At 44.7% G+C, this 23872-nt stretch overlaps 1 protein-coding gene and 1 long non-coding RNA gene across 3 annotated transcripts in view; one reads left to right on the top strand and one right to left on the bottom strand.

The window, feature by feature from the left end:
• The window catches only part of LOC146005838 (uncharacterized), a 75981-nt gene extending 59029 nt beyond the window's left edge, over positions 1–16952 (top strand). The window contains exons 2-3 of the long non-coding RNA XR_014444057.1: positions 8699–8766; positions 16819–16952. This is a non-coding gene — a long non-coding RNA (uncharacterized LOC146005838). The remainder of the gene's footprint in view (positions 1–8698; positions 8767–16818) is intronic.
• Positions 1–23872, bottom strand: part of PLA2G4C (phospholipase A2 group IVC) — a 107070-nt gene that overhangs the window by 73187 nt on the left and 10011 nt on the right. The window lies entirely within an intron of this gene.

Raw genomic sequence — 23872 nt, 5'->3', positions numbered from 1 at the left:
TATAAACCTGCATGTCACTGCTTAATAGCTAAACTGCATCATAGTTAGGTAGATAGATAGATAGATAGATAGATAGATAGATAGATAGATAGATACCACATTAAAAGGCTAGGCTACTCCCTCTACCCCAGTGATTTTCAACCTTTTTACCTTGCGGTTCACTAAATAAGATTTTGAAAATTGCCAAGGCACACCAGGAGATCCCCACAGGGCAAAACACATTGGCCCCTACAGGAAAAATAACAAACCTATTGGCCCCCATATAAAAATCAATCACACTGGTCCCCACAGGTAACAAAATAAAATACATTGGCCCTTTACATGAAAAGAAGAGACAAGTAAATAACATTTGAACTGGTGGTGGCTGTAAACTGGTTTGGGCATCTCTAGATCTGGGGGCACACTTGAGAACAGCTCAAGGCACACTAGTGTGCCACGGCACAGTGGTTGAAAAACACTGCTCTACCCCTTACTTCATGAATCATTGTTACATTGCCAGATAGGTGAAAGTGCAGCACTAATCCTCTTCCATGCACCAAACAATTTCTAAGGTAAATCCATCCTACATAATAGCTTTCAAAAATACATGGCAACAACACGGGCCCACTGGCTAGAGGGGGGCCAAGGGGAACTGCCCACTTGTGGCTCCATTATAAATCAGGCCTGGCCATACTCCATTTATGTTTTATTTGTGCTTGTATAGAAAGACCCTCCATAAATAAACACTCATCACCTACGTGAGCCTCCAGATTCCACGTTTGCAGCATGGCCCTATAACCCCAAAGTGTGTCTGTTGTAACCCACTTTTGTTTATTAATTAATAATATACAGAGGCGTAGGGAGGGCGGAGCCACTGGAGCTCACGCTCCGGGCGCCGATTGGCCGAATGGCGCCGCTGGCCCGCCCCCCCTCCGCAAAGCGTTCGCCGGCGCGTGCCTCCTACCCTGCTCAGCTCACCCGGTTTGCAGCCCCCCCCCCAACGCCCGTCCGCCCGCGGAATGACACGGCGGCCTGCGGCACACCATGTATACACGCTGCGCCCTCCAGCAGCTTCCGCACGCCACCGACAGTGCTGGAGGAAGCTCCCGAGGAGAACAGCGGCGCCGTCGCCTAAAGACCCCTTCAGTAAGCTCAGACGGACGCTGCAGCACTGATCAGGAGGGAGAAGGCAGCGTCTGGGGAGTTTTCATGTGCTTCTGGGTCCCGGGCTGTAACAGCACAAAGCGCTGAGAGATCTGCACGGAGCTCCAGCTGGTGAGTGTCACCAGCAGCACAACACCCCCCCCCCTCCTGTAACACCTGCTCAGTGCCCACTGTAACCCCTGCTCAGTGCCCCCTGTAAGCCCTGCTCAGTGCCCCCTGTAAAGCCTGCTCAGTGCCCCCTGTAAGCCCTGCTCAGTGCCCCCTGTAAGCCCTGCTCAGTGCCCCCTGTAAGCCCTGCTCAGTGCCCCGTGTAAGCCCTGCTCAGTGCCCGCTGTAACATCTGCTCAGTGTCCGCTGTAAGCCCTGCTCAGTGCCCCCTGTAAGCCCTGCTCAGTGCCCAGTGTAACCCCTGCTCAGTGCCCGCTGTAACATCTGCTCAGTGCCCGCTGTAAGCCCTGCTCAGTGCTCGCTGTAAGCCCTGCTCAGTACCCGCTGTAAGCCCTGCTCAGTACCCGATGTAACCCCTGCTCAGTGCCCGCTGTAAGCCCTGCTCAGTGCCCAATGTAACCCCCCCTGGGCCGGATCATAGCAGATTCAGTTACAGCATCTTATATAGCGCAGCAGATTGCATTACATTGTCTTATATAGCGCAGCCGATTCCGTTACATTGTCTTATATAGCACAGCAGATTCCGTTACAGTGCCTTATATAGCGCAGCAGATTCCGTTACAGCGTCTTATATAGCGCAGCAGATTCCATTACAGCGTCTTATATAGCACAGCAGATTCCGTTACAGCGTCTTATATAGCGCAGCAGATTCCATTACAGTGTCTTATATAGCGCAGCAGATTCTGTTACAGCGTCTTATATAGCGCAGCAGATTCCGTTACAGCATCTTATATAGCACAGCAGATTCCGTTACAGCGTCTTATATAACGCAGCAGATTCCGTTACAGTAAAGAATGGACCCTTTTATCCATTTATATTTTTTTAATTTTTTTCTTTTCAAACGTAACATGCCAACACATGTTAGCCACGCCCCCAATTCATTACCGAGGGGGGGGGGGGGGGCGCGAAATATGCCCTTGCTCCGGGCACCATGGCACCTAGCTACACCGCTGATAATATAGTAAAACACACTAGATTCATCAGTGGTACATAACAAATAGTAGTACCAACAATTATTAATGATGCCTTATGTTTACCTACCACTTTCTTCCAGCTGCACCACCTCGCAGGCCTCCTCCTCCGACAAGATGACCTCCTCGCCCACCACCTCCTCGGCCACCATCTCCTCGGCCAGCTCCTCCTCGGCCACCATCTCCTCGGCCAGCTCCTCCTCGGCCACCACCTCCTCGGCCAGCTCCTCCTGGCCCTGCTCCTCCTGGCCCTGCTCCTCCTGGCCCTGCTCCTCCTGGGCCTGCTCCTCCTGGCCCTGCTCCTCCTGGGCCTCCTCATGGGCCTGTCTTGCGTGTTTACATGCTGTTAAAAAATTCAAAATGCAGAGTGTTAAATAAGGCACATGTTTTTTCATTCATCATTCACCAAAAACAATGACATATTATACCCACATTACAGCATGTCAAACAGGAAGTTACACATATATAGTGATTGATTTTTCAATTCATTAACAGCCATTTACCCACATTTACATAAAGAATCTTAAACATTCACTGGTAAATATGTAATATTAGCATATAAACTCACCTCTTGCGATCTGCTGCCTTAGGCGTTGCAAAAGCTCCGGCTGCCGGCGGCGTAGATCCGACCAGTGACGCTCCAATTGGGCGACGGATCTCTGCACCTGTGTGCGTGCGAAGATCCGTCTGCGTGCTGCCCGATAGGCATGCCGCTTTTGGGCATTCGTTATAAAGGGCCCTGCACACCCTAGCCTGGTCTCCATTACAGAGACCAGGGCCCTTAGTTCAGCCTCACTGAACGGCGCAGCACGTTGCGAGGTCGCCATTTTCCCAATGGGCCAACACAAACAAGATTGTTATTTGGTATTAACTTTATTGTTAATTTTTTCATGCACAGTGTGTATGCGCTACAATAATCAGCTAAAGCAACGCACCGCCAAGCAACGCGTGCTATAGCTTGGCATCGCATAGCTGGACTTCGCATTACTTAATGTATGCATTTATGTGTATGCGTACATTTATAAAAAAATACACATACACATACGTGCAGTTCTCCTGACTACACCATTATATTGGACACATTATACACCTACGCTGGCTGCCTGCCTGCCTGGCTCCTACTTCAAAAATATTTAAACCATTAAAAAAAAATATATATATATATATATATACAAATGAAATAATCACCAACACATACCAAACATGAGTGAAAAAAGTATGAAAATCAATCTACTCACCAGACATGGATGATAACCTCAGCTACAATATTGGAAACATAAAAAACATTTTAAAATCTATGAACAAGGTATAACTGTGACCTGCAATATTGGTCTAAAACCAATACACCTCAAACATAATACGTAGTGCAATTGATATTGGCATTAAGAGGCCATGGTGCCTAATTATTAATTTTGAGGACACAAAATTAACATCATTTTCCACCTTGATGGGTGAAATTGATCACAAATTGGGTTGGTCTGTGCAACATTCAAAAATGTACCTGAAGAATCTTTGGGCAACAGAGTCCCGCAGCTGGTATCCCCGACGGCTTTCCGGGGAGCGGGATGGGCGCAGGGGAGGATCTTGCGGCTCAGATGGAACATCCCACTCATCAAAGGGTATCTCACGCCGCACAGCTATGTTGTGAAAGAATGCACACAAGCCCACAATCCTCGACACCATTTCAGGCGCATACTGTAAGTCACCACCAGTCCGGTGGAGCACTCTAAATCGACCCTTTAACAGGCCAATTGAGCGCTCCACCACTTGCCTGGTGGCAAAATGCGCCCTATTGAATGCCTCCTGTGGGCCTGGTGCTGGGGAGCTGTACGGCGTAAGCAGCCAGGGCGTACATGGGTAACCGGAGTCACCCAGAACCCACGCTTCACGGCCTTCAAGCTCTTGGAGTCTCTGCCAAATCCTGGTTTGTCGGATAACATGAGAGTCATGGGCACTTCCGGGAAACTTCGAGTTGAAGGCGAGAATTTCCATGGATGGGCCACATACCACCATCACGTTGAGTGAGTGAAACAATTTTCGGTTCCTATAGATCTTCTTACTTCGTGATGGAAGCACAAATGGTACATGGGTGCCATCCACAGCCCCTATCATATTAGGGAAGCCAACAATTTGAGGGAATGCCTGCTGGCTTCTGTGAAGGGTCTCTTGGGCAAAAGACATGGCCATGAAGTGCCCCTTGCGCCTAAACATGGCTGACGTCACACGCCTCAGGATTCTGCTGAAAGCCGGCTGGGATATTCCAGCAAGTACTGCTACTACTTGTTGGAATGATCCTGAGGCGCAGAAATGCAAGACCGCCAGCAGCTGAGTGTGAGGCGGAATTGCCGTCGTGAGCCCATGAAGGAAAGATTCTTGCACGTCCTGGCCTCCTTGGGCGACGAGTGGGTTGAGCCGCAAGTGCCCTTAGCCCATTAGCCACAAAGTCCATCATTGCTTCAGCAACCTACAAAGAAAAGATCAAATGAAATGGAACAAAGAATGCTCATCCCAAAAAATTTGTATAATTATATGAATCCATACGTACAATAGACGGCTGCCCAGTGAAGTCCCGAATATCCATAATGATGTAACAATAATATTACCTCACCACACAACTTTTAAAACACAAATATCTCTATTACATTTAACACCTAAACACTAATTAAGTATTATATGTAAGAACAATTGATCATGAAATCATGTAGTCTGACACATGTATGACAAATTGAAAGAATATGTTGGGTGAAAATGCATGGGACATCAAAGTGTGCGCCTTCTGATGGTGTGAAAGGGAATGTTGTAACATGAATAACCACCATTGTGAACTGTAACAGTATGGGACACATTTCAACTATTGATGGGACATGTAGTTCACCAATATATGGTGGCCCACAGGTTTAACACCTGTGTGTTAAATGGTGGCCAGGTAACATGATTCATTAATGCTAACAAGCCTTTGCTGAACAAAAAATCTGTAATATGTGAACAAATGGTGCATACATTATTACCCTTACATTGTTAATGTATATCATCTCTACAATGACCATGGGAGAGCTTACCTTAGAACCGGCCACAATACAGATCTGGAGACAAATGAATCTAGCAGCAAACCACTATTTATAGGCCTATCACATGTGTTGTGCATGACATCAGTGATGAATATTGCATGACTTGTGGGGTGGATTTCCAAATGGATTGGGTTACTTACATTTTTGGTACATTCACAACAAGAGCACAGTACTAATGAACAATCACAGATAGCATTTATGATTTTATAACGTTGGAGGTGGCCATTATAGAAAATATTACCAGATTTCACCTAAATTAGATTTTGAAGGTACGCCAGGTTTTGTACATTCGAATTGCCGCTACTATGGGCGTGGCCTATGCTCCGCACAAACAGCACGGCGTACGCTGCCGTACGGAACGCTGCCGTACGGAACGCTGCCGCAAAAAACACAGGGTGGAGCTGAAGTACGCGACTGAAAGAAATAGTATATAAAGGTGTGCTAGAACCACAAAATGGTGTTGCAAACATGGCTGGCTCTCATTCTAATGGGAGAGCAAGACTTCCAGAGCCTCATGGAACGCCTGGACTCCAGCACCTCCTATGTGCCCCTCCAACAACAGGCATTTGGAGGAGAGCAGGCAGCTGGCCCATCTTCTGCCTCAGCAGAATCATTGGGAACACAGCAGGTGGCTTCCCAAGATAGTAGCATGGCCAGCACTTCAGGTACAGCGACAGGTGGCCGTGGTCAAAAGAGCCCAACAGAGGATCCAGACACCAGGAACATGGCATTCGAACCGCAGGAGCTTGCCATTCTGGTACCCCGAGCAAGGGATTGGATAGAGTGTCCACAGGAGAAGCTGACACACACCAGGAAATGGAAGATTTGGGATGACATAACCGCGGAGATTAATGTGGTAGCTCCACAAGTTCGTGAGAGGGAGCATGTGAAGAAGAGGCAAGTTAAAGTGTGCTACATTTGTGACGAAGTAGACCAGTAATGTTTGTATTATATGTTAGATGGAGTTGGTGAATGGTCGGTGACGTTGCTAGGAGCAACAGACATGAATGGCATGTCTCTTCTTCTATATTTATTGGAGGATGAGTGGGAATGTTTGTTCTAAGTGTTGTGTTGATAGTTTTACATAATGTAAGTTATGTAGAATGAAGCACACGTTGACATCGGTAGCAGATTGCAATGCATGCTACATCAAACGTTAGGGGTGAAATGTATTAATATGAGAACTTTGCATGCAGGTGGCACAACTTCAAAACCAACCTGAAGAAGAAGCTGACCAAACGGCGGGAACACAGCCAAACCTCTGGGGCTGGCCCCATGCCAGCAAAATTGAAGCTCACCCCCCTGGAAGAGATGGCAGTTGGCTGCATAGCCATAGAGGAGATCCGGGGGGTGAGCAACATGGATAGCGAGGCCCCAGTGGAAGTCTTTGCTGCTTATGTTGAAGGTAATTATTTGGCATGGCATAAGTAGTTGGTACTAATTTTCAAGGAATGTGTTGTAATTGTAATTTTCTCTTTCACCAGCATCCCCGCCGTTTGGTCAGGCAAGTCTTCAGGAGGTGGAGGAGTCTGTGCCACCTGCCACCACTGCCAGACATGTGCAGCAGCCACTGGCCACACAGGATGTGGATAGGTGGGTGGAGATGCTTGGCCAGATTCACCAGCAGGGAGAGATAGCATCAAAGCGGATGCGTAGGACGGAGGAGGTCATGATGGGTCTTGTCAGCACCCAGCAGTCCGTAGCTGCCAGCCTTGCGGGTGCTGGCAGATCAATCCTGCCGGATGAATGACCTCATCCAAGACCTAGTTACCACCAATCGGGCCCTATTGGCAGCTGTCTCTGGTGCTTTCCCACCACCAGCACTCCCTGCTGGCAGAAGGGGAAGAGCATCATCCCCTTCGCCATCATCTGCCCCACCTGCCCCATCATCCCAACGTGGCCATGGCCGTGGGCGAGGAGCTGCTGCTGCATGTGGCAAGGGCCCTTCCAAGGCAAAAAAGCCCCGCACATGAACTTATGTCCACATTAATCTCCACCCTTATGTCTTCACAAATCTTTCATTTTGCTGTGTGTGTGTGTCAGCCTCCTGTGTGCAAACCAATCCCCTGCACAGGGTACCCACATTTGCCCTCGGTTCGAATGCTGTGTTTGGTTCCTCTGTTGGCCTCTTTTGGCTGCCATTACTGTCTGCTGTACTTGAAGTGTTGGTGCTATACTTTTGTTGTGAAGCCACCTGATGTGTTCCTAATGATTCTGCTGTGGCTATGTATGTCAATAATACATTGTTATATTTTTATTTATTTTTCTACATTCCTGGTATGGTACCTTTAATTTGTTGCATGTGTCCGAAAACATGCTTTTTCCATTTTATGTTTGACGTTAGTGTAATAAATTTATATTTTGATCCCCAAATGTGTGGTTTTATTGGTAAATGTACAAGTGACATGTATATTTATATTAGTGATAGTAAGTTCTTTCCATTGCTTGCAGTGTAAATGTGTGTCAAAAATGCAGCATATATTTGTGTGTTTAGTAATGGACCATTTAAGCTACAAGGTTTCCAATTGAAGCAATGACAAGAGTGTAACTAATGAGTAATGAGTAAAGGAGTGGATTGTATTGTGTTCAGCTGAAATTGGTTGAGGTGCGCCCGTACTGATTGGGCGTTCCGAATGCCTAGCGCATGACCGAGTGGTGTCCGCAAAGCAATACTTGCTTATGAAGACCGCATGTTTCCTGCCTTTTTGTTCGCGTGCATTCGGTGTGCTGTCCGAATGTACGCGTACCAGAATTAGTGCACTCCCTCGTGTACGCCCATGTTTACGCCCAGTTTAGCCCACTTTGAAACTACGCCCCTGTGTATTTCCGAATGACGCCCATAATACGCCCATATTTCCCGAGTGAATGCGGTGAACATTTCTGTATGGTATTGGTGAGAACAAGTACGGAGACCTTGCGTGGCGCATGCGCATAGCGTTGCCCATGCATGAGCAGATGGCTAAAAAACGCCATCCGAAAGAGTGCGTGAAAGTACGCACAGACCAGAATAAGGCCCATAGAGATAAATAGTAAGATCACTTTGCGTGTAACAGTGGTAAAATACTTGTGTATAACGATATCAACTCTATAACTTATACTACTGCAATAAGATAAATCAGTTGTTGCCAATGCACTTACAATGTATTAATAACAGTTACAATGTTAAACGTTTCAACAACACTTTACCAACACTATGAGTCCTCTATTTGCTCAATTACTTTAGCTTATTATTATTATTATTGCGCAATAATTCATTATAACTACAATAGTCTTGGGTTAACCCTGTTATTACTGCAGTTACCTTCTATTTAAGTGCTAATTTGGACTATATGTTTTGCTCCTTTGCAGGCTTTAAGGTCCCACGCTGAACAGTCTACTCCCTAGGCATTTGTAATCCAAGGTGAAATTTAAACCAGGTAACTCCTGCACAATAATGCTGTTGACTGTAATATCCTAGATGTCAAATAGTTGGGTGGGAGACAATAAAGGCTACTAACTCCTGAGGAATGTCTGAGTGGATTATTTCTCTGTATCCTCTCTGTAGTTATTTCCCTGACGTTACACCAATCAGTTATCTTTCCTTGAAGCTAACTGTATGTCCTGTTCTTTTGTTTTAGCTATAACAAATAGGCTATCTAATTAGTCTCTCATGCTAGCAGGGTTAACAGTATCAATCTCCTGTGCAAATATCACTGAACGTTTATTCCAATTAGCACTGGATGCAGGTTAGCTGTCTTGTAACAGGAAGGGGCATTGCTGTGACTGAGGTCTCTGCGCTGGGGCTTAGGGCGGGATGTATAAATATACATCGCCGCCCTTCGCCTGCCAGCCGCCGCGATGCTGCCGCATATGTACTAACATATGCAGCTAGCATCGGGTTGCGGTGACGGAGACCCCCGCGATACCTGTGATGTGGTCTGCGGGGGTCTCCGTCACATCCCGGCGGCTGGCAGTGTCCCCCTGCATCTCCTCCTCCCCCCTGCACCCGGATGTCCTCCTGGCTGTGACACCTGCTGGGAGAGGAGGAGACAATGGAGGACGGGAGGGGGGGCGCGCGGACGGCGGACTGTGGCCGGCGATAGAAGCCCATAGGCTTGCATAGGGTATCGCCACCCAGAGGGTGGCGATACCCTGCCCAGCGGAGATGGGGCGGACGGCTAATGGTAAATAGGAAAATATGGTAAAACCCCCGCTGCGCATGCGCATATTATTGTCATATGCGCATGTGCAGGGTTCTAAACGAGCTCCTTCGCTGACCTGCAGTATCGACGTGGCACTCACACTGAGGTGGGGGGAAGCAAGGGGGTGGTGGCGGCGCTCCGACATGGGAACACCCAGTGTTTCAGGGGTGTTCCCATGTAATTGGTGACATAGGGTTCCGGGGCTGGGTGGCTGACATCACATGATGTCAGCAGCCTGCCCTGTCTTTGGCTGGAAACCCACATATACTGTATACTGTAAGTCTCCATTGACTTATATTTGCGAGCCCTGAAGAAATCATTTGATGCTTGAGGACCATCAAATGATTTCTCCAGCAACGGGCACATGCGAGGGGATGTGTTTTCAGAACATCTACAATATTGCAAAATGATCCAGCCAGATTGCAAATGGCTGTATTATATAGTCACACAGCAATGTTGGCCAGGGGGCAGGAGGATGTGAAATGAAGACAAAATATGAAAGGCTATGTGTGGACTGTATAGAGGGGATGTACTTTAGTAGGATAGCTTATAAAGGTTATAAATCTGTGAGGAGACCTGCAAAACATGCGTGGGGTCCTCAGGACCAAGTTTGAGAACCTGTGATATATTGAATTGTTGGATATGGTGTGACTTCTGAAGAAGATCCTGAGGGAATCAAAATGTTGAGGATTAAGTATTGAACCTGTCACTTATGCTGTTACTTTTTTTGTGTAAAACACAGCATATTTTTTTTAAATTAAAATAAAGTATGTCGTGTGGCGCTAGAGCAGCTGGTGAACTAGTAAATGTTTCACCACTCACAGGGTGGCTTTTTCAAGACCTCTGCCTTTCTTTGTCCATGAGGCCGAGCAATCTCTATTGTTGATTGACGTAGGAGGCCTGGTGGGAGATTTAGTGTGGCTTTCCATTGGCAATATCAAGCTTCACCAGCTTTCTTAGAAATGTGGTCTTCATTTCATTAGGCCATTTCATATTATCAAAGCGAATCCAGTAGCTTTTCAATTGTTGTTGCCAAAGTAATTGAAAATCAACAATATGTTTCATTGCTCATTATTTAAAGCAGGGGGGTACTGTTAGTCACCACAATACGGCGGTCTGGAGGTACCCTGTGGAGGCTTTCCCTTCCTGCAGTGCTGCCCTTCCTGTAGGTGTCAGCGGTGCTGGAACCTGGTGTATGGGCCGGCCATTGTCCAACGGCTGAGATTTTGTCACTGCGCATATCAGTGGGACTTCCTCTGTTGCTAGGCAGCCAGGATGCTGAGCTTTCTCCGCATCTTGGGTTGGCTAGCTACGCTTTGGCCACACAGCTACAGCAGGACACCTATCCCTTACCTGTCTTACTAACAGTACCTGTCTGTAGCCCGATTTCTGGTTATTGTCAGAAGTTAGGCTGTGTCTACGGCAAACTAATGTTAGGAAAGCCCCTGGCCCAGATGGCATTCCAGGCAGGGTCCTACGTGTTTGTGCTGACCAATTATCAGGAATTTAGCATCTTGTATTTGTTCCACAATGTTTTAAAGTTACAAAAATTATCCCAGTCCCTAAGTTGGCGGGGGCATCTTGTTTAAACGATTACCGTCCGATTGCCCTCACTTCTCTAGTTATGAAGTGCTTAGAGAGAGTGGTTTTGAATCACTTAAAGAGCGTCATCCCGGTGGATTTTGACCGTTATCAGTTTGCGTATAGGTCAAACCGATCCACCAAGGATGCTGCTCTTACTGCCCTCCATAAGATTCTCTGTCATTTGGAAACAAAGGACTCCTATGTTAGACTGTTATTTGTGGATTATAGCTCCGCTTTTAATACGGTTGTGCCTGCGGTGCTGATTGCGAAGCTTCGGGAGATAGGTTATAGTCTTCCCATCTGTGACTGGCTGTTGGACTTTCTGACGAATCGTCCTCAGTCAGTTAGGGTGGGTTCTTCTTCTTCGTCAGAACTTGTCCTGAACATTGGTGTCCCTCAAGGGAGTGTTTTTAGTCCCTTTTTGTACTCTTTGTACACTTCAGATTGTTTCTCAAACTCAGAGTCTAACCTCATTGTTAAATTTGCTGACGATACTACAGTGGTCGGTTTGATTAGTGGGGGTAAGGAAGAAAGCTATAGGTCAGAGGTGCAGCATTTGATTGAGTGGGGCGAGGCTAACAACCTACTCCTGAATAGTAAAAAGACTAAGGAGGTGGTTGTTGATTTTAGAAGATCCAGAAGTTCAATCACCAGTCCTTTGGTCTTAAATGGTGAGGAGGTGGAAAGGGTTACAGACACTACATTTTTGGGTATTACGTTTTCGGAAGATCTGTCCTGGTCCAAACATACCGCAGTGGCAGTTGGGAAGGCTCAGCAACGCCTTTTTTTTCTGAGAAGATTACGAGCAGCTGGTCTATCTAGGCCCATGCTTATGAATTTCTACAGTTGTGTAATTGAGAGTCTGTTGACTTATGCCATTGCGGTATGGTATGGAAATTCCAGGAGCTCTGATCGAAGATCTTTAGACAGGATTGTCAAGGCTGCTGAAAAAGTCATTGGCCAACCCCTACCTAGGATGGCAGAAATTTTTTTAAAGAGAGGAAAAGCGAAGGCTACAAAAATTATTTCAGACTCTAGTCACCCTTGCAATTCTCTTTTCTCCTTGTTGCCTTCTGGGAAACGTTACAGGTGCTTGAGCTGCCGTACTAGTCGGTTGCGGAATAGTTTTTTCCCATCTGTTGTTTTGTGTTTGAATTGTAGTATGTGATATGATGAGAATTTCCTTATCTCTCTTCTCTTTTCATTTTGAATTTCACTTATGCATTTTTAATGTTGTAGTGACAATAAAAAATATTATTATTATTATTATTATTATTATTATTAAGACTCAATTTAAATGTGTTTCCGGCCCACACCTTCTTGCCGGTGATATTCAGTTGGTACGTGCATTTTGGTTATTACCTGTTTCTGGTTCTGTCTTCCATAAGATTCTGGAAAAACCTAAGTCTGGAAATTCTTGTCCAGTAAATTTTTTTTGACCGCATGCTAGTTGGGTCAGGGTGCGAACCCCTAACGGCGGCTCCCCCTGGCTGATGGCTACATTATTCAAATCACTAACCAAAGGTTGTTTGTCTCTAGAAGACTTGGTTTCCAATCCAACTCTCACCTCCTGTGAGCCAAGAATAAACAAGGTGTTTTTCATAGTTTTTATTGACTTTGTCTTTTTTTGTTTTTCTTATAATTGAAAAGCTCCTTCTTGTATTTAGCAACCTGGAGAGTTATTTTCTCCATCCATTTAGTGGAAGGGTCATTGATTAGTGTATACTTGTGTTGGAGTTCAAAAGTTGTAATCTTTCTGCGAATGGCAGTTTATTCTCGTGTGACTTCTTTAATGACCACAACCATTATATCAAACAAGCATTTGTTAAGTATGGACCATCATAATGTGCAAAAGGGGATATTATAATGCCCTATAGAGGGACCATTTTTGATGTGAAATCCATGCAGGATTTTCTTATTCCTTACATGGTTTGATAGGGTTACCCCCCAGGGTAGTGGTTATCAGTCTCTTTAGGTTTCTAGATTTTTGGTATAACTGAATAGGATCTGGAGTACCACTGAATGATAACAGATCTTCCTTGAATAAGACTTTATCATAACTGAAGTTAGAACTATGTGAAAGCTCAACACAGGTTTGTGAAGTAGGTGCTATATTAGCTGACAATGAGCTGCTTTGCATGTTGTTAAGTGTATGTACACAGTGATACTGCCTGGGGTTCATTATACCAAGCCACCTCTGTGTATTTGGATTATTTGCTTACAGCCATGCATCCAAGAGGAAAGTGCCTATTTAAAAGATACCAATTCCTTGTTGAAAAAGCTCTCCAATTTATCCCCTGTAACTACCAATTGTGTGCTTAGCACTTTCGACATCTCAATCCTGTATACATGCATACCGCATGATGCAGGCTTGGATGCCGTAAGATTACTGATTTCTGACAACCCACTTCACATGGGCCCCACTGTACCATTTTTTCTCAACTTACTAGAGTTAACTCTTGAACAAATATATTTTTTTATGTTTAATGGCAGGTATTATCTGCAACTCAAAGAGTGTGCGATGGTGTCTTCAGTGGCCCCATAGTTCGCCAACTCTTATATGTTTGTAGTTGAACAGGCTCTGTTCACTAAAATTCCAGTAGTCGTAAACACTTAATGCTATACAAGAGATACATCGACGATCTCCTAATTTATCATTGATAAATCTCATTGATACCCAAAATGTCATGGATTCACCGGTCAAACTAATGGTATTGGTCCACACGAAGTACAATACCTCGATGTCAACATCAAACTTATTGAGGCACTGGTTACCACATCTGTGTATGCCAAGTCTACCTACAGGAACAACATCCTGTTACATCCAGTTCCATTGAAAAAGAGCCTTCCTTTTTCACAAATGTTGTGGATTCACCATATAACCAGTGACCTTAACGATCTAGAAAGGTCCCTTTCGGTGATGGTTGACAGATTTATTGAACACGGATATCCCAGAACAGACCTTGAAGTGGTCAATAAAAGAGTCGCAGCTCTCTCCAGGGAGAAAGCTTTATCTCCCAGCACAAAGAACAACATAGATAACAAACTAATATGGGTCAACTCACAGCAGGCAGTCTGCACCAACAGTAACCGCATATCCAAAACACAATGGCTGACAGTTAAATAGGATCCATTTTTGCACTCACTACACAATAAAAATCTCATGAGTGCATATACTAGAGGAAAGAACCCCAGGGATTATTTAGTATAAAACAACATCACATTTCCTCCTCCTATGACCCCAACATTTTTGTACAAACCCAAATTGGGTTGTTTTTGATGTTGCGGGTGTGTAACTTGTAGTTTTCTATCATAAGGTGATTCTTTTAACCATCTTAATCCGGTATGAAATTCAAAGTTAAACATCGGTTGAGTTGCACCTCTACATTTGTTGTATACTTGATAAGCTGGGTATACAGTGAGACGGAATGAGCATTCAAGGAATGAGCTGCTGTTCACAGATCCTCTATCAATATAGCTATTACAGCCGGCCACAGTGATCAGCCTGGGGCTCAGAAATACGGCGGACCCCTACCGTTTTTGTCCCCCTTAGTTTTGGAATCAGGTCTGGCTCAATGAGCCTGGGGCTGGTTATGCTCAGGAGGGGGATCTCACGCCATTTTTTTTCTTTTTTTTTTTTTACACAAATTCGCACATTTCCTCAAATTCGCATATTTTCATAACTGAAATTCACACATTTTCATGACTAAAAATCGCCCATTATCGCACCATATTGCACTTTTTTGCCTTGAATATGCAGCTCATTAAATATGCAAATGTACTGCAAAAAATGCAATTTTAAAAAGTGCGGTAATGGGTGATTTTGAAAAGCTGCTAAAACTCTCATCCTATTAAATGTCACCCTTCATGTTTTATTGCTATTCACCTCCAAATACATTGTTGAAGTCTCGTAGCATTAAGAAATAGGCAGGGGAAGTAGAGAACTGTATAGGAATATGGATAACAGCATTTCTTTTTCCATAATCAAGGTAAAAAAAGACATAATAATTGAGAGGAGAGAGTTGTATAAATGTTTATATGGTAAAATGTACATACTTTATTTTTTTGTCTTTTTGAATTTTTATTTTTTGACCTATGATTAAATCCTTATCTCAAATTGATTGAGTGAAACACCTATAATATCAATGGTGTATCGATGTTAAGGATATATGATGGACAATCAGATAATTAACAAATAAATAACTAACATCAATTATACGTCTGTTATTATTATTAATATCATTATAAATATTCAAACATTTCCAGGTATTAAAGCAACTTAATTAAATATATATTTTTTGGACATTAAAGCCTCACAATTAATGAATTTAAGTTAGATCAAATTTTTTTTTTTTAAACTTAATATCGGGGGCGCCGTGATAATACACAAGTACCTGGGGGTGTGCATGGGTGCTTTTCAAATGAAGTACCATCACATCTCATCGCATGGATGCTTATACAGTGAAAAATCGCATCGCAAATGGCATGCGATGCGGGCAGGGGTGCACTAAAAATTAACTAAGGTAAATCGCATCACATCGCATAGTGCCGCAAAATTGCATGTGATGCAATGCGATTTCACTACGCAGAATAGCCCACTAAGCAAATAGCTTAGTGGGCGCCCTGCAAATACACAAGTACCAAAAATTCTAAACAAGCATAGAATAACTTCACTTTGGGGATTTAGCGTGCACCTCACGGAGTTTCTTACTTTTTTCCTTTCAACAGTCTCTTTACAACCAGCAGTGATGAGCAAGTGACAAGCAAGTGCACACATGACAGGCAGAGAGTGTAGTTGCAGGCTTTGTTACACAGTCTCTTTACAACCATCTGCATACCTCCCAGCTAATCGCGGGAACGTCCCGATATTTTGGGACATTCCTGCGTCCTTCCTGCCGCCGGCAGTGTCCCGCGGCGGGGGGGGGGGCAGTTGGGAGTCCCCCCCTATAGTCCGTGAATAGACGCTGTGCGCATGTGCACAGCGTCTATTCTTGCAGGCAGAGGGGCTGGGGGCTGGCCAGCAGCTCACAGAGCTGCTGGGCATGCTCCCACCGCAGCGGAAAATGGGGGCGTGGCCTCGCGGTATAGGCCATGCCACCTTTCAGACAGGTCATGCCCCAAAAAATTTGGCGCGCACCTTCGCCGCGCACCCTGTCCCGCCACCGGGATCCCAGATGTTGGGAGGTATGCATCTGGGGGTAAACAATTGACAAGCAGGTGCACACATAACAGGCAGGTAATGTGGTTGTAGGCTTTGTTACACAGTCTCTTTACAACCAGCAGGGATAAGCAATTGACAAGTGGGTGCACAGCACAAGTGACACGTAGGTAGTATGACTGCAGGCTTTGTTACACAGTCTCTTTACAACCAGCACAATAAACTGGCTTTTTTTCCCACACAGCTGCAAAAATAGATACTTCTGTGGCTTTTCATGAACCGTGTGTATTTTTGCATGAAAAATTTGAGATTTAGGAAAGCTCTAAATTTCTTTTTTTTTTTTTAAAAACCCTGTTTGTTGCACGAAAATACACATGGGCGTGAACATTATTTTTAAGGTGTAATTGGATACCGCCAATACTGTTAATTAGTTTTATCACATGAGATTTTATCTGCTTATGAATAATCTCAAACATAATTTACAATGAACAATAATCTGATGCATTTTTCACCTTTGCTTACGTCCTTTCTTATTTACTTTGCAGGCAACGCAGAAAGAAAATTGTACAGCTGTCATTGAAGTACTGGATTCTGGGATCTACATATATTTAAAATTTCATAATTTACTTTCTTACTGATGGCTTATCTCAGTGGTTCCCAAACTGTGTGCCATGGCATCCTGGCATGCCTCAGAGCACTTGCAGGGGTGCTCTGGATTGTTGGTCCATGACCAATTCAAATCTATTTTTGGTTATTGTAACAGGCAAAACCAGTACTTATGACTTGCAATCATAAAAAATGTGGACAAACAGAAGCAAACCCTAACCCTCACTGACCCTCAGGATGACAAACACAATTTACTTAATTTAATATTTTTTTCTAAAATACTTAATAAGAAATTTTTGGCCTAGGGGTGCCACAACAAATTTTCCTTTAATATAGGGAGCTGAGATCAAAAAGTTTGGGAACCACTGGCTTATATGGTGACCTGCTTAGAACACTGCCTGATTATTGTGCACCAACCTTCATCTTCAAATTACCATATACATTTTAAATAAGCATTTTATCTAGCCTGACAGGTGTGACCCGGTCTCTTCTCGGCCGGCTCAACGTCAGCTCGGCAGGCGGGATCCAAAGAGCCCTGAAAAAGGGGGTTGGCTGTGAGAAACAGCTTGAAATCATCAAGCTGCATCTGGAAGCTCAACGATTCTCGGCAGAACGGGCCCGACTGCTTGTAAAGTCGAACCCATTCTGCTGAGATCCCTGTTCAGTGCTGTCGGGGAAGACCTAATTGAATAGGACCCTGCTGCTATTTCCTCTGTCTGAGAGAGTAACTACTTCTATCCTGGGCTATATATATATTTGGAACACGGAACAATAGAGAGTTTGCATTTACACTCCTATGACAGGAATTTGGCCATTGCTAAGCCATTACTGCACTTTGCACTTATAGGCAACTGGCTTTGTTTCCGTCTGGTTATTGGGTTGTGTCTAATATCTTTTATATTTGTCACTATTATATCAATGTCACTGTGGAGGTTATTCAGGTTGGTGCGTAAATTTCGGAATTCTTTCGGAGCGGTCCGCACGCCACGCTGTGCGGACATCGTACGAAGAAACGCCCACCGGTCCTCCGCATACGGACGGACTCACACTTTAAGAACAGGGCGTGTTTACGGACGACATCCAAACCTTGCATGTGCGGTGGACACACACATATTCTGCACGGTCTTACAGCGTTTGCACGGTCTAACCGCGTCAGAATGGACGGGAACCTGCCCGTACGCACCGATGCGGTGTATTTTCGCAAAACTCACCACTATTATCTGAACTCCGAAATCGGTCACATGACCCACTTATGCAATTAGGCAACCTCATTAAAAAGTGTTTGTTTGGAATTGAAATCAATTAAATCCTAATAGATACTTAAACACATTACTACCACATTCATTACAGACATTAACCCTTACATCATGTGAAGTGCTATTTATTCATTGTCACCCCTTTATCTATGTTTTATGTATGCATATTATATCATAATTGCACGTGAAATGCAATATTCTACAATGTGCTAATTATTACTAACACATACTAAAGGAAACTTAACAACAGTTATAAACAGAGTGTGTGTGTGTGTATTTTGTTGTTCGGATAATGTTAATTGCTCTACAATTATAGTACATTTGTGTATTGCAAGGATCTGCACACTACAATAACATACATCTATATACAGTATATACCTTTTGCTACTTAAAAATATTCTAAACAATTTACACATATACTGTTTAATGTCAAAAAACACACAGACAACTTCTAACTGTAATCAACTATTTATTTGTGTCACAAAATATTTAAAATTAAAACTGGATAAAAAAAAAAATTACAGCAGCAGGTCAGTTAGGTCCTGCAGATCTGCCAGGACCAGGTGCATGTGTTCTCTGAGTCTCAGGAGGGCCCCACGTACACCCTCATCTGCTTGGGTAGGCTCATCTGTGGGTGTGTTAAAGGGGGTAAAATTAGTAATGATAATCATGAATACATTTAACATAGTCATACATAAATCTAATAAATGCAAGGTGACATGTGTGAATATATATATATATATATATATATATATAGAGACATATATAAATATAAATGACATATACATCTATACATACATGCATACATACTAAATGTAAAGCCTGTTTTTGTCCCTCTACCCTTTACTCTGTAGAAGACCTCACAGTCATAGTGCTCCTTCTGAATCCCAACCCACCCATGACTAAGCTATGAGAAGCATGTAATGAGCTCCACCAATAACAACTCATCAAAAACCGCTCAGTGTCTGTTCTCTGATGCAACGTGGCATGGGACTTAGTCAACTCTCAGGAATGCACAGTACACTTGTGCAATCATGGATGGCTTGGCTGCTGATGGTCTGCTCCATAAATCATTGTCATATTGCCAGTTAGGTGAAGCTGCAGCACTAACCCACTCCCATGCACAAAATCATTATTAAGACAAAATCAACCAACAATTATGTTGGCAAAAATACATTCCAACCACAGGGGGTGGCTAGCTAGAGGAGGGCCCATGGGCACTGACCACTTGTGACTGCAGGACCGGCTCTACCACTAGGCAGCTTTAGGCAGCTGCCTAGGGTGCCAGGATCTAGGGGGGCACCACCAAGTCTGCCTAGCAAAAAATCAAGGATGTCTGTGAGGATCCTTGTTGTACTTAATGCAGGTGGTTGCTGTGGAACCTCTACGACCTCACCTCCATACTTCCTCTAGAGGCATACTTTCCTATTTTGATGCCTTCTCTTCCTGTACTCTGTCGTGGGTGGCAAAGGGGAGGGTGCTGGGGGCCTCCAGAGAAAGCAGGGTCTTTCCCACCTACCCGAGGGGCTGGGAAGACCACTCAATTTTTGGAGGCTCCCTGGCATTCCAGAATGTTAGGCAAGTATGCATTGATGTTGGAATATGGTTATTGGTGGCATTATGGGGGGGGGGGGGGGGAGTGGCAGTAGGTTGAAGTTTTGCCTAGGGTGATGAGAAGCCTTACACCGGCCCTGTGTGACTCCATTATAAGCAACGCCTGTCCATACTCCATTTATGCCATACTTAATCTTGTTTAGAAATAAAATTCAACTATAAACTCTAATCACCTATATGAGGCTACAGATTGTACGCTTGCAGCAGGGGCCTGTAACCCTAAGGTCACCAACTCATCCCTTTAATCCATGATACAGATTAACTACACAGGATCTGTGGCAGTTTCAATCGAGGTGAAAGCCATCCCCAGAACCTGTGTGATTAAGATGTGTCCCAGATGAAAGGGATGACTTGGTCACCCTATCTAACCCCTAAGTGTGTATGTTGTTACCCACTTTGTTTTTTTACTGAATACTATAGTAATACACAATTGATTCTGCAGTGCTACATTACAAATATTAGGGCTACAAATTAGTAGTGATGCATTAAGTATACCTACCACTTTCTGCCACCTGCACCTCACAGGCCTCCTCCTCCGTCAGCACCTCCTCTCCCACTTCCTCCTCCGTAAACTCCTCCTCCGCAACCTCCACCTCTGCAGCCTCCTCCTCGATCACCACCTCTGCAGTCTCCTCCTCGACAACCACCTCTGCAGCCTCCTCCTCCACAACCTCCTCCCCCACAACCTCCTCCTCCACAACCTCCTCCTCCACAACATCTTCCTCTGCCACCTCCTCCCGGCCCTGCTACTCCTCGGCCTCCTCCCGGGCCTGTCTTGCGCGTTCACGTGCTGTTAAAAAATAAAAAATGCAGAGTGTTAATTAAGGCACATGATTTTTTCATTCACCATTCACCAAAAACAATGACATATTATACCTACATTACAGCATGTCAAACAGGAAGTCACACATATATAGTGAATGATTTTTCAAATCATTAACAGCCATTTACCCACATTTACATAAATAATCTATTTAAAACATTCACTGGTAAACATGTAATATTTGCATAAAAACTCACAACTTGCGATCTGTAGCCTTAGGCGTTGCAGTAGCTCAGGCTGCCGGCACCGCAGATCTGACCACCTTCGCTCCAATTGGGCCACGGACCTCCGCACCTGTAAGCGTGCGAAGATCCGTCTGCGGGTTGCACAATAGGCCTGGCGCTTTTGTGCATTTGTAATAAAGGGCCCCGCACGCCCTAGCCTGGTCTCCATTACAGAGACCAGGGTCCTTAGCTCAGCAGCACAGAATGGCGCAGCACGATGGTAGGTCACCATTTTCCCAATGGGGCACCACAAACAATCATGGACTGTAATTGGTTGGTAAGATTGTTATTTGGTATTAACTTTATTGTTCATTTTTACATTAACAACGTGTATGCGCCACAACAAACGGCTAAAACATCGCATGGCAAAACAACACTTGCTGTAGGTTGGCATCGCCGAGCTAACCTTGCCAGTATATTCAAAACAGACAGGGTGAAAGAAGTTTGAAAACCAATATAATCACCAAACATGGCAGAAAACGACAGGTGAAATAGTGTGCCACAATATACAGTTACACATATCTGTACAAGGTACTACATTAGTCAGCCTTATTGTTCAGAAAGCAATACACCACTAACATACAAAATAGTGCTATACCTTTTCCCATTCCCATGGTGCCATTTATGTACCTAGCATCAAGGCAGTATTTATAGGCCTATCACATGTGATTTGGATGCAAGCAGTGATTACTAATGCATGAGTTGTGGACTGGATTAACATATGGAATGGGTTAGTGTCATTTGTTGTACATACCAAACAAGTGCACAGTACAAATGAACATTCACATATAGATTTTATGTCTGGCCAAAGTTGTAGGTGTTTATTGGTGTTCAAATCTGCCAATAAGTACAAAATCAGACTTTGAAAGTATGCCTGGTTTTGTACTTTTGTTTGTCCGCTGGTATGGGCGTGGCCTAAGCGCCGCACGGTGTACGCTGCTGTACGGAACGCTGCTATATGAAACGCTGCCGCAAAGAATGCAGGGTGTGGCTGATGTACGCCAATGACAGAAATTGTATAAAAAGGTGTGCTAGAATAACAAAATGGTGTTGCAAACATGTCTGGTTTTCAATCAGAGGGAGAGCAAGAGTATCAGAGCCTCATAGCTCGGCTGGACTCCTATGTGCCCATCAACAGAGACCAGCCATTGGGAGGAGAGCAGGCAGCTGGGCCATCAACATCAGCCCTATCGACAGATGCCCAATCTGCAGCTGGGACATCTTCTGCCTCAGCAGAATCATTGGGAACACAGCAGGTGGCTTCCCAAGAGAGTAGCCTGGCCAGCACTTCAAGTACAGTGACTGGTGGCCGTGGCCGTGGGCGTGGCCGAAAGAGGCCAACAGAGGAACCAAGCAGCAGGAACATGGCATTCGAACCGCAGGAGCTTGCCATACTGATACCCCATGCACGGGATTGGATAGAGTGTGTACAGGAGAGGTTGACACACACAAGGAGATGGAAGATTTGGGAGGACATAACTGTGGAGATTAATGCGGTAGCTCCACAAGTTCGTGAGGCGGAGCATGTGAAGAAGAGGCAAGTTCAAGTATGTTACATTTGAGCAGAACAAGACCAGTAATGTCTTTAATAGATGTTAGATGGAGTTGGTAAATGGTCGGTCACGTTGCTAGGAGCAACAGACATGATTGCCATGTCACTTAGTCTATATTTATTGTAGGGTGAGTGTGAATGTATCTTCTAAGGGTTGGTTTTATAGTTTAACATAATGTAAATTATGTGGAATGAAGCACATGTTGTAATCTGTAGCAGATTGCAATGGCTGCTACATCAAACGTCAGGAGTGACATGTAGTAATATGTAAACTTTGGTTGCAGGTGGCATGACTTCAAAACCAACCTCAAGAAGAAACTGACCAAACGGTGGGAACACAGCCACACCTCTGAAGCTCACCCCCCTGGAGGAGATGGCTGAGGGCTGTATAGCAATTGAGGAGGTCCGGGGGGTGAACAACATGGATAGTGAGGCCCCAGTGGACGTTTTTGTTGCTGATTTAGAAGGTAATTTGTTTGCATGGCATAAGTAGTTTGTACTAATTTTCCAGGAATGTGTTGTAATTGTAAGTTTCTCTTTCAGCAGCATCCCCACCATTTGGTCGTGAATCTCTTGAGGAGGCGGAGGAGTCAGTGCCACCTGCCACCAGTGGCAGCCATGTGCAGCAGCAGCAGCCAACGGCCACACCGGATTTGGACAGGTGGGTGCAGATGCTTGGGCAGATTCGCCAGCAGGGAGAGTTAGCATCAGAGCCGCTGCATAGGACCGAGGAGGTCATGCAGGGTATTGTCAGCACCCAGCAGGCAATAGCTGGAAGCCAGCATGCAATTGCTGACACCCAGCAGGCCATGGCTGGCACCCAGCAGGCCATAGCTGCCAGCCTCCAGGTGCTGGCAGATCAAGCCCTGCGCCAAAATGACCTCCTCCTCCACCATAATGAGCTTATGGTGGAGCTAGTTACCACCAATAGGGCCCTATTGTCAGTCATTTCTGGTGCATTTCCAACACCAGCACTCCCTGCTGGCAGAAGGGGAACACCATCCCCCCCTTCAACAGCATCTGCTCCACCTGCCCCACCATCCCAACTTGGCCGTGGCCAAGGAGCTGCTGCACGTGGCAAGGGCCCTACCACGGCCAAAAAGTCCCGCAAATGAACTTGTGTCCGCATTAATCTCCACCCTTATGTCTTCCCAAATCTTTCATTTAACTGTGTGTGTCAGCTTCCTGTGTGCAATCCAATACCGTGCACAGGGTACCCACATTTGCCCTCGGTTCGAATGTTTTGTTTGGTTCCCCTGTTGCCCTCTTTCGGCTACCATTATTGTCTGCTGTATTTGAAGTGTTGGTGCTATACTTTTGTTGTGAAGCCACCTGATGTGTTCCTAATGATTCTGCTGTGGTTATGTATGCAAAGAATACATATTTTTTTTTTTTTCAATTTAAAATTCCTGATATGGAAACTTTAATTTTTGGCATGTGCCAAAGAACATGCTTTTAAAATGTTATGTTTTAAATCTTCCTGTAATAAATTTTTCTTTTTATCCCCAAATGTGTGCTGTTATT

The sequence above is a fragment of the Crinia signifera genome, chromosome 1, assembly GCF_055691185.1.
Source record: "Crinia signifera chromosome 1, ASM5569118v1, whole genome shotgun sequence".
NCBI classification, from domain to species: Eukaryota; Metazoa; Chordata; class Amphibia; order Anura; family Myobatrachidae; genus Crinia; species Crinia signifera.
This window is presented reverse-complemented; position numbering and strand designations above follow the sequence as displayed.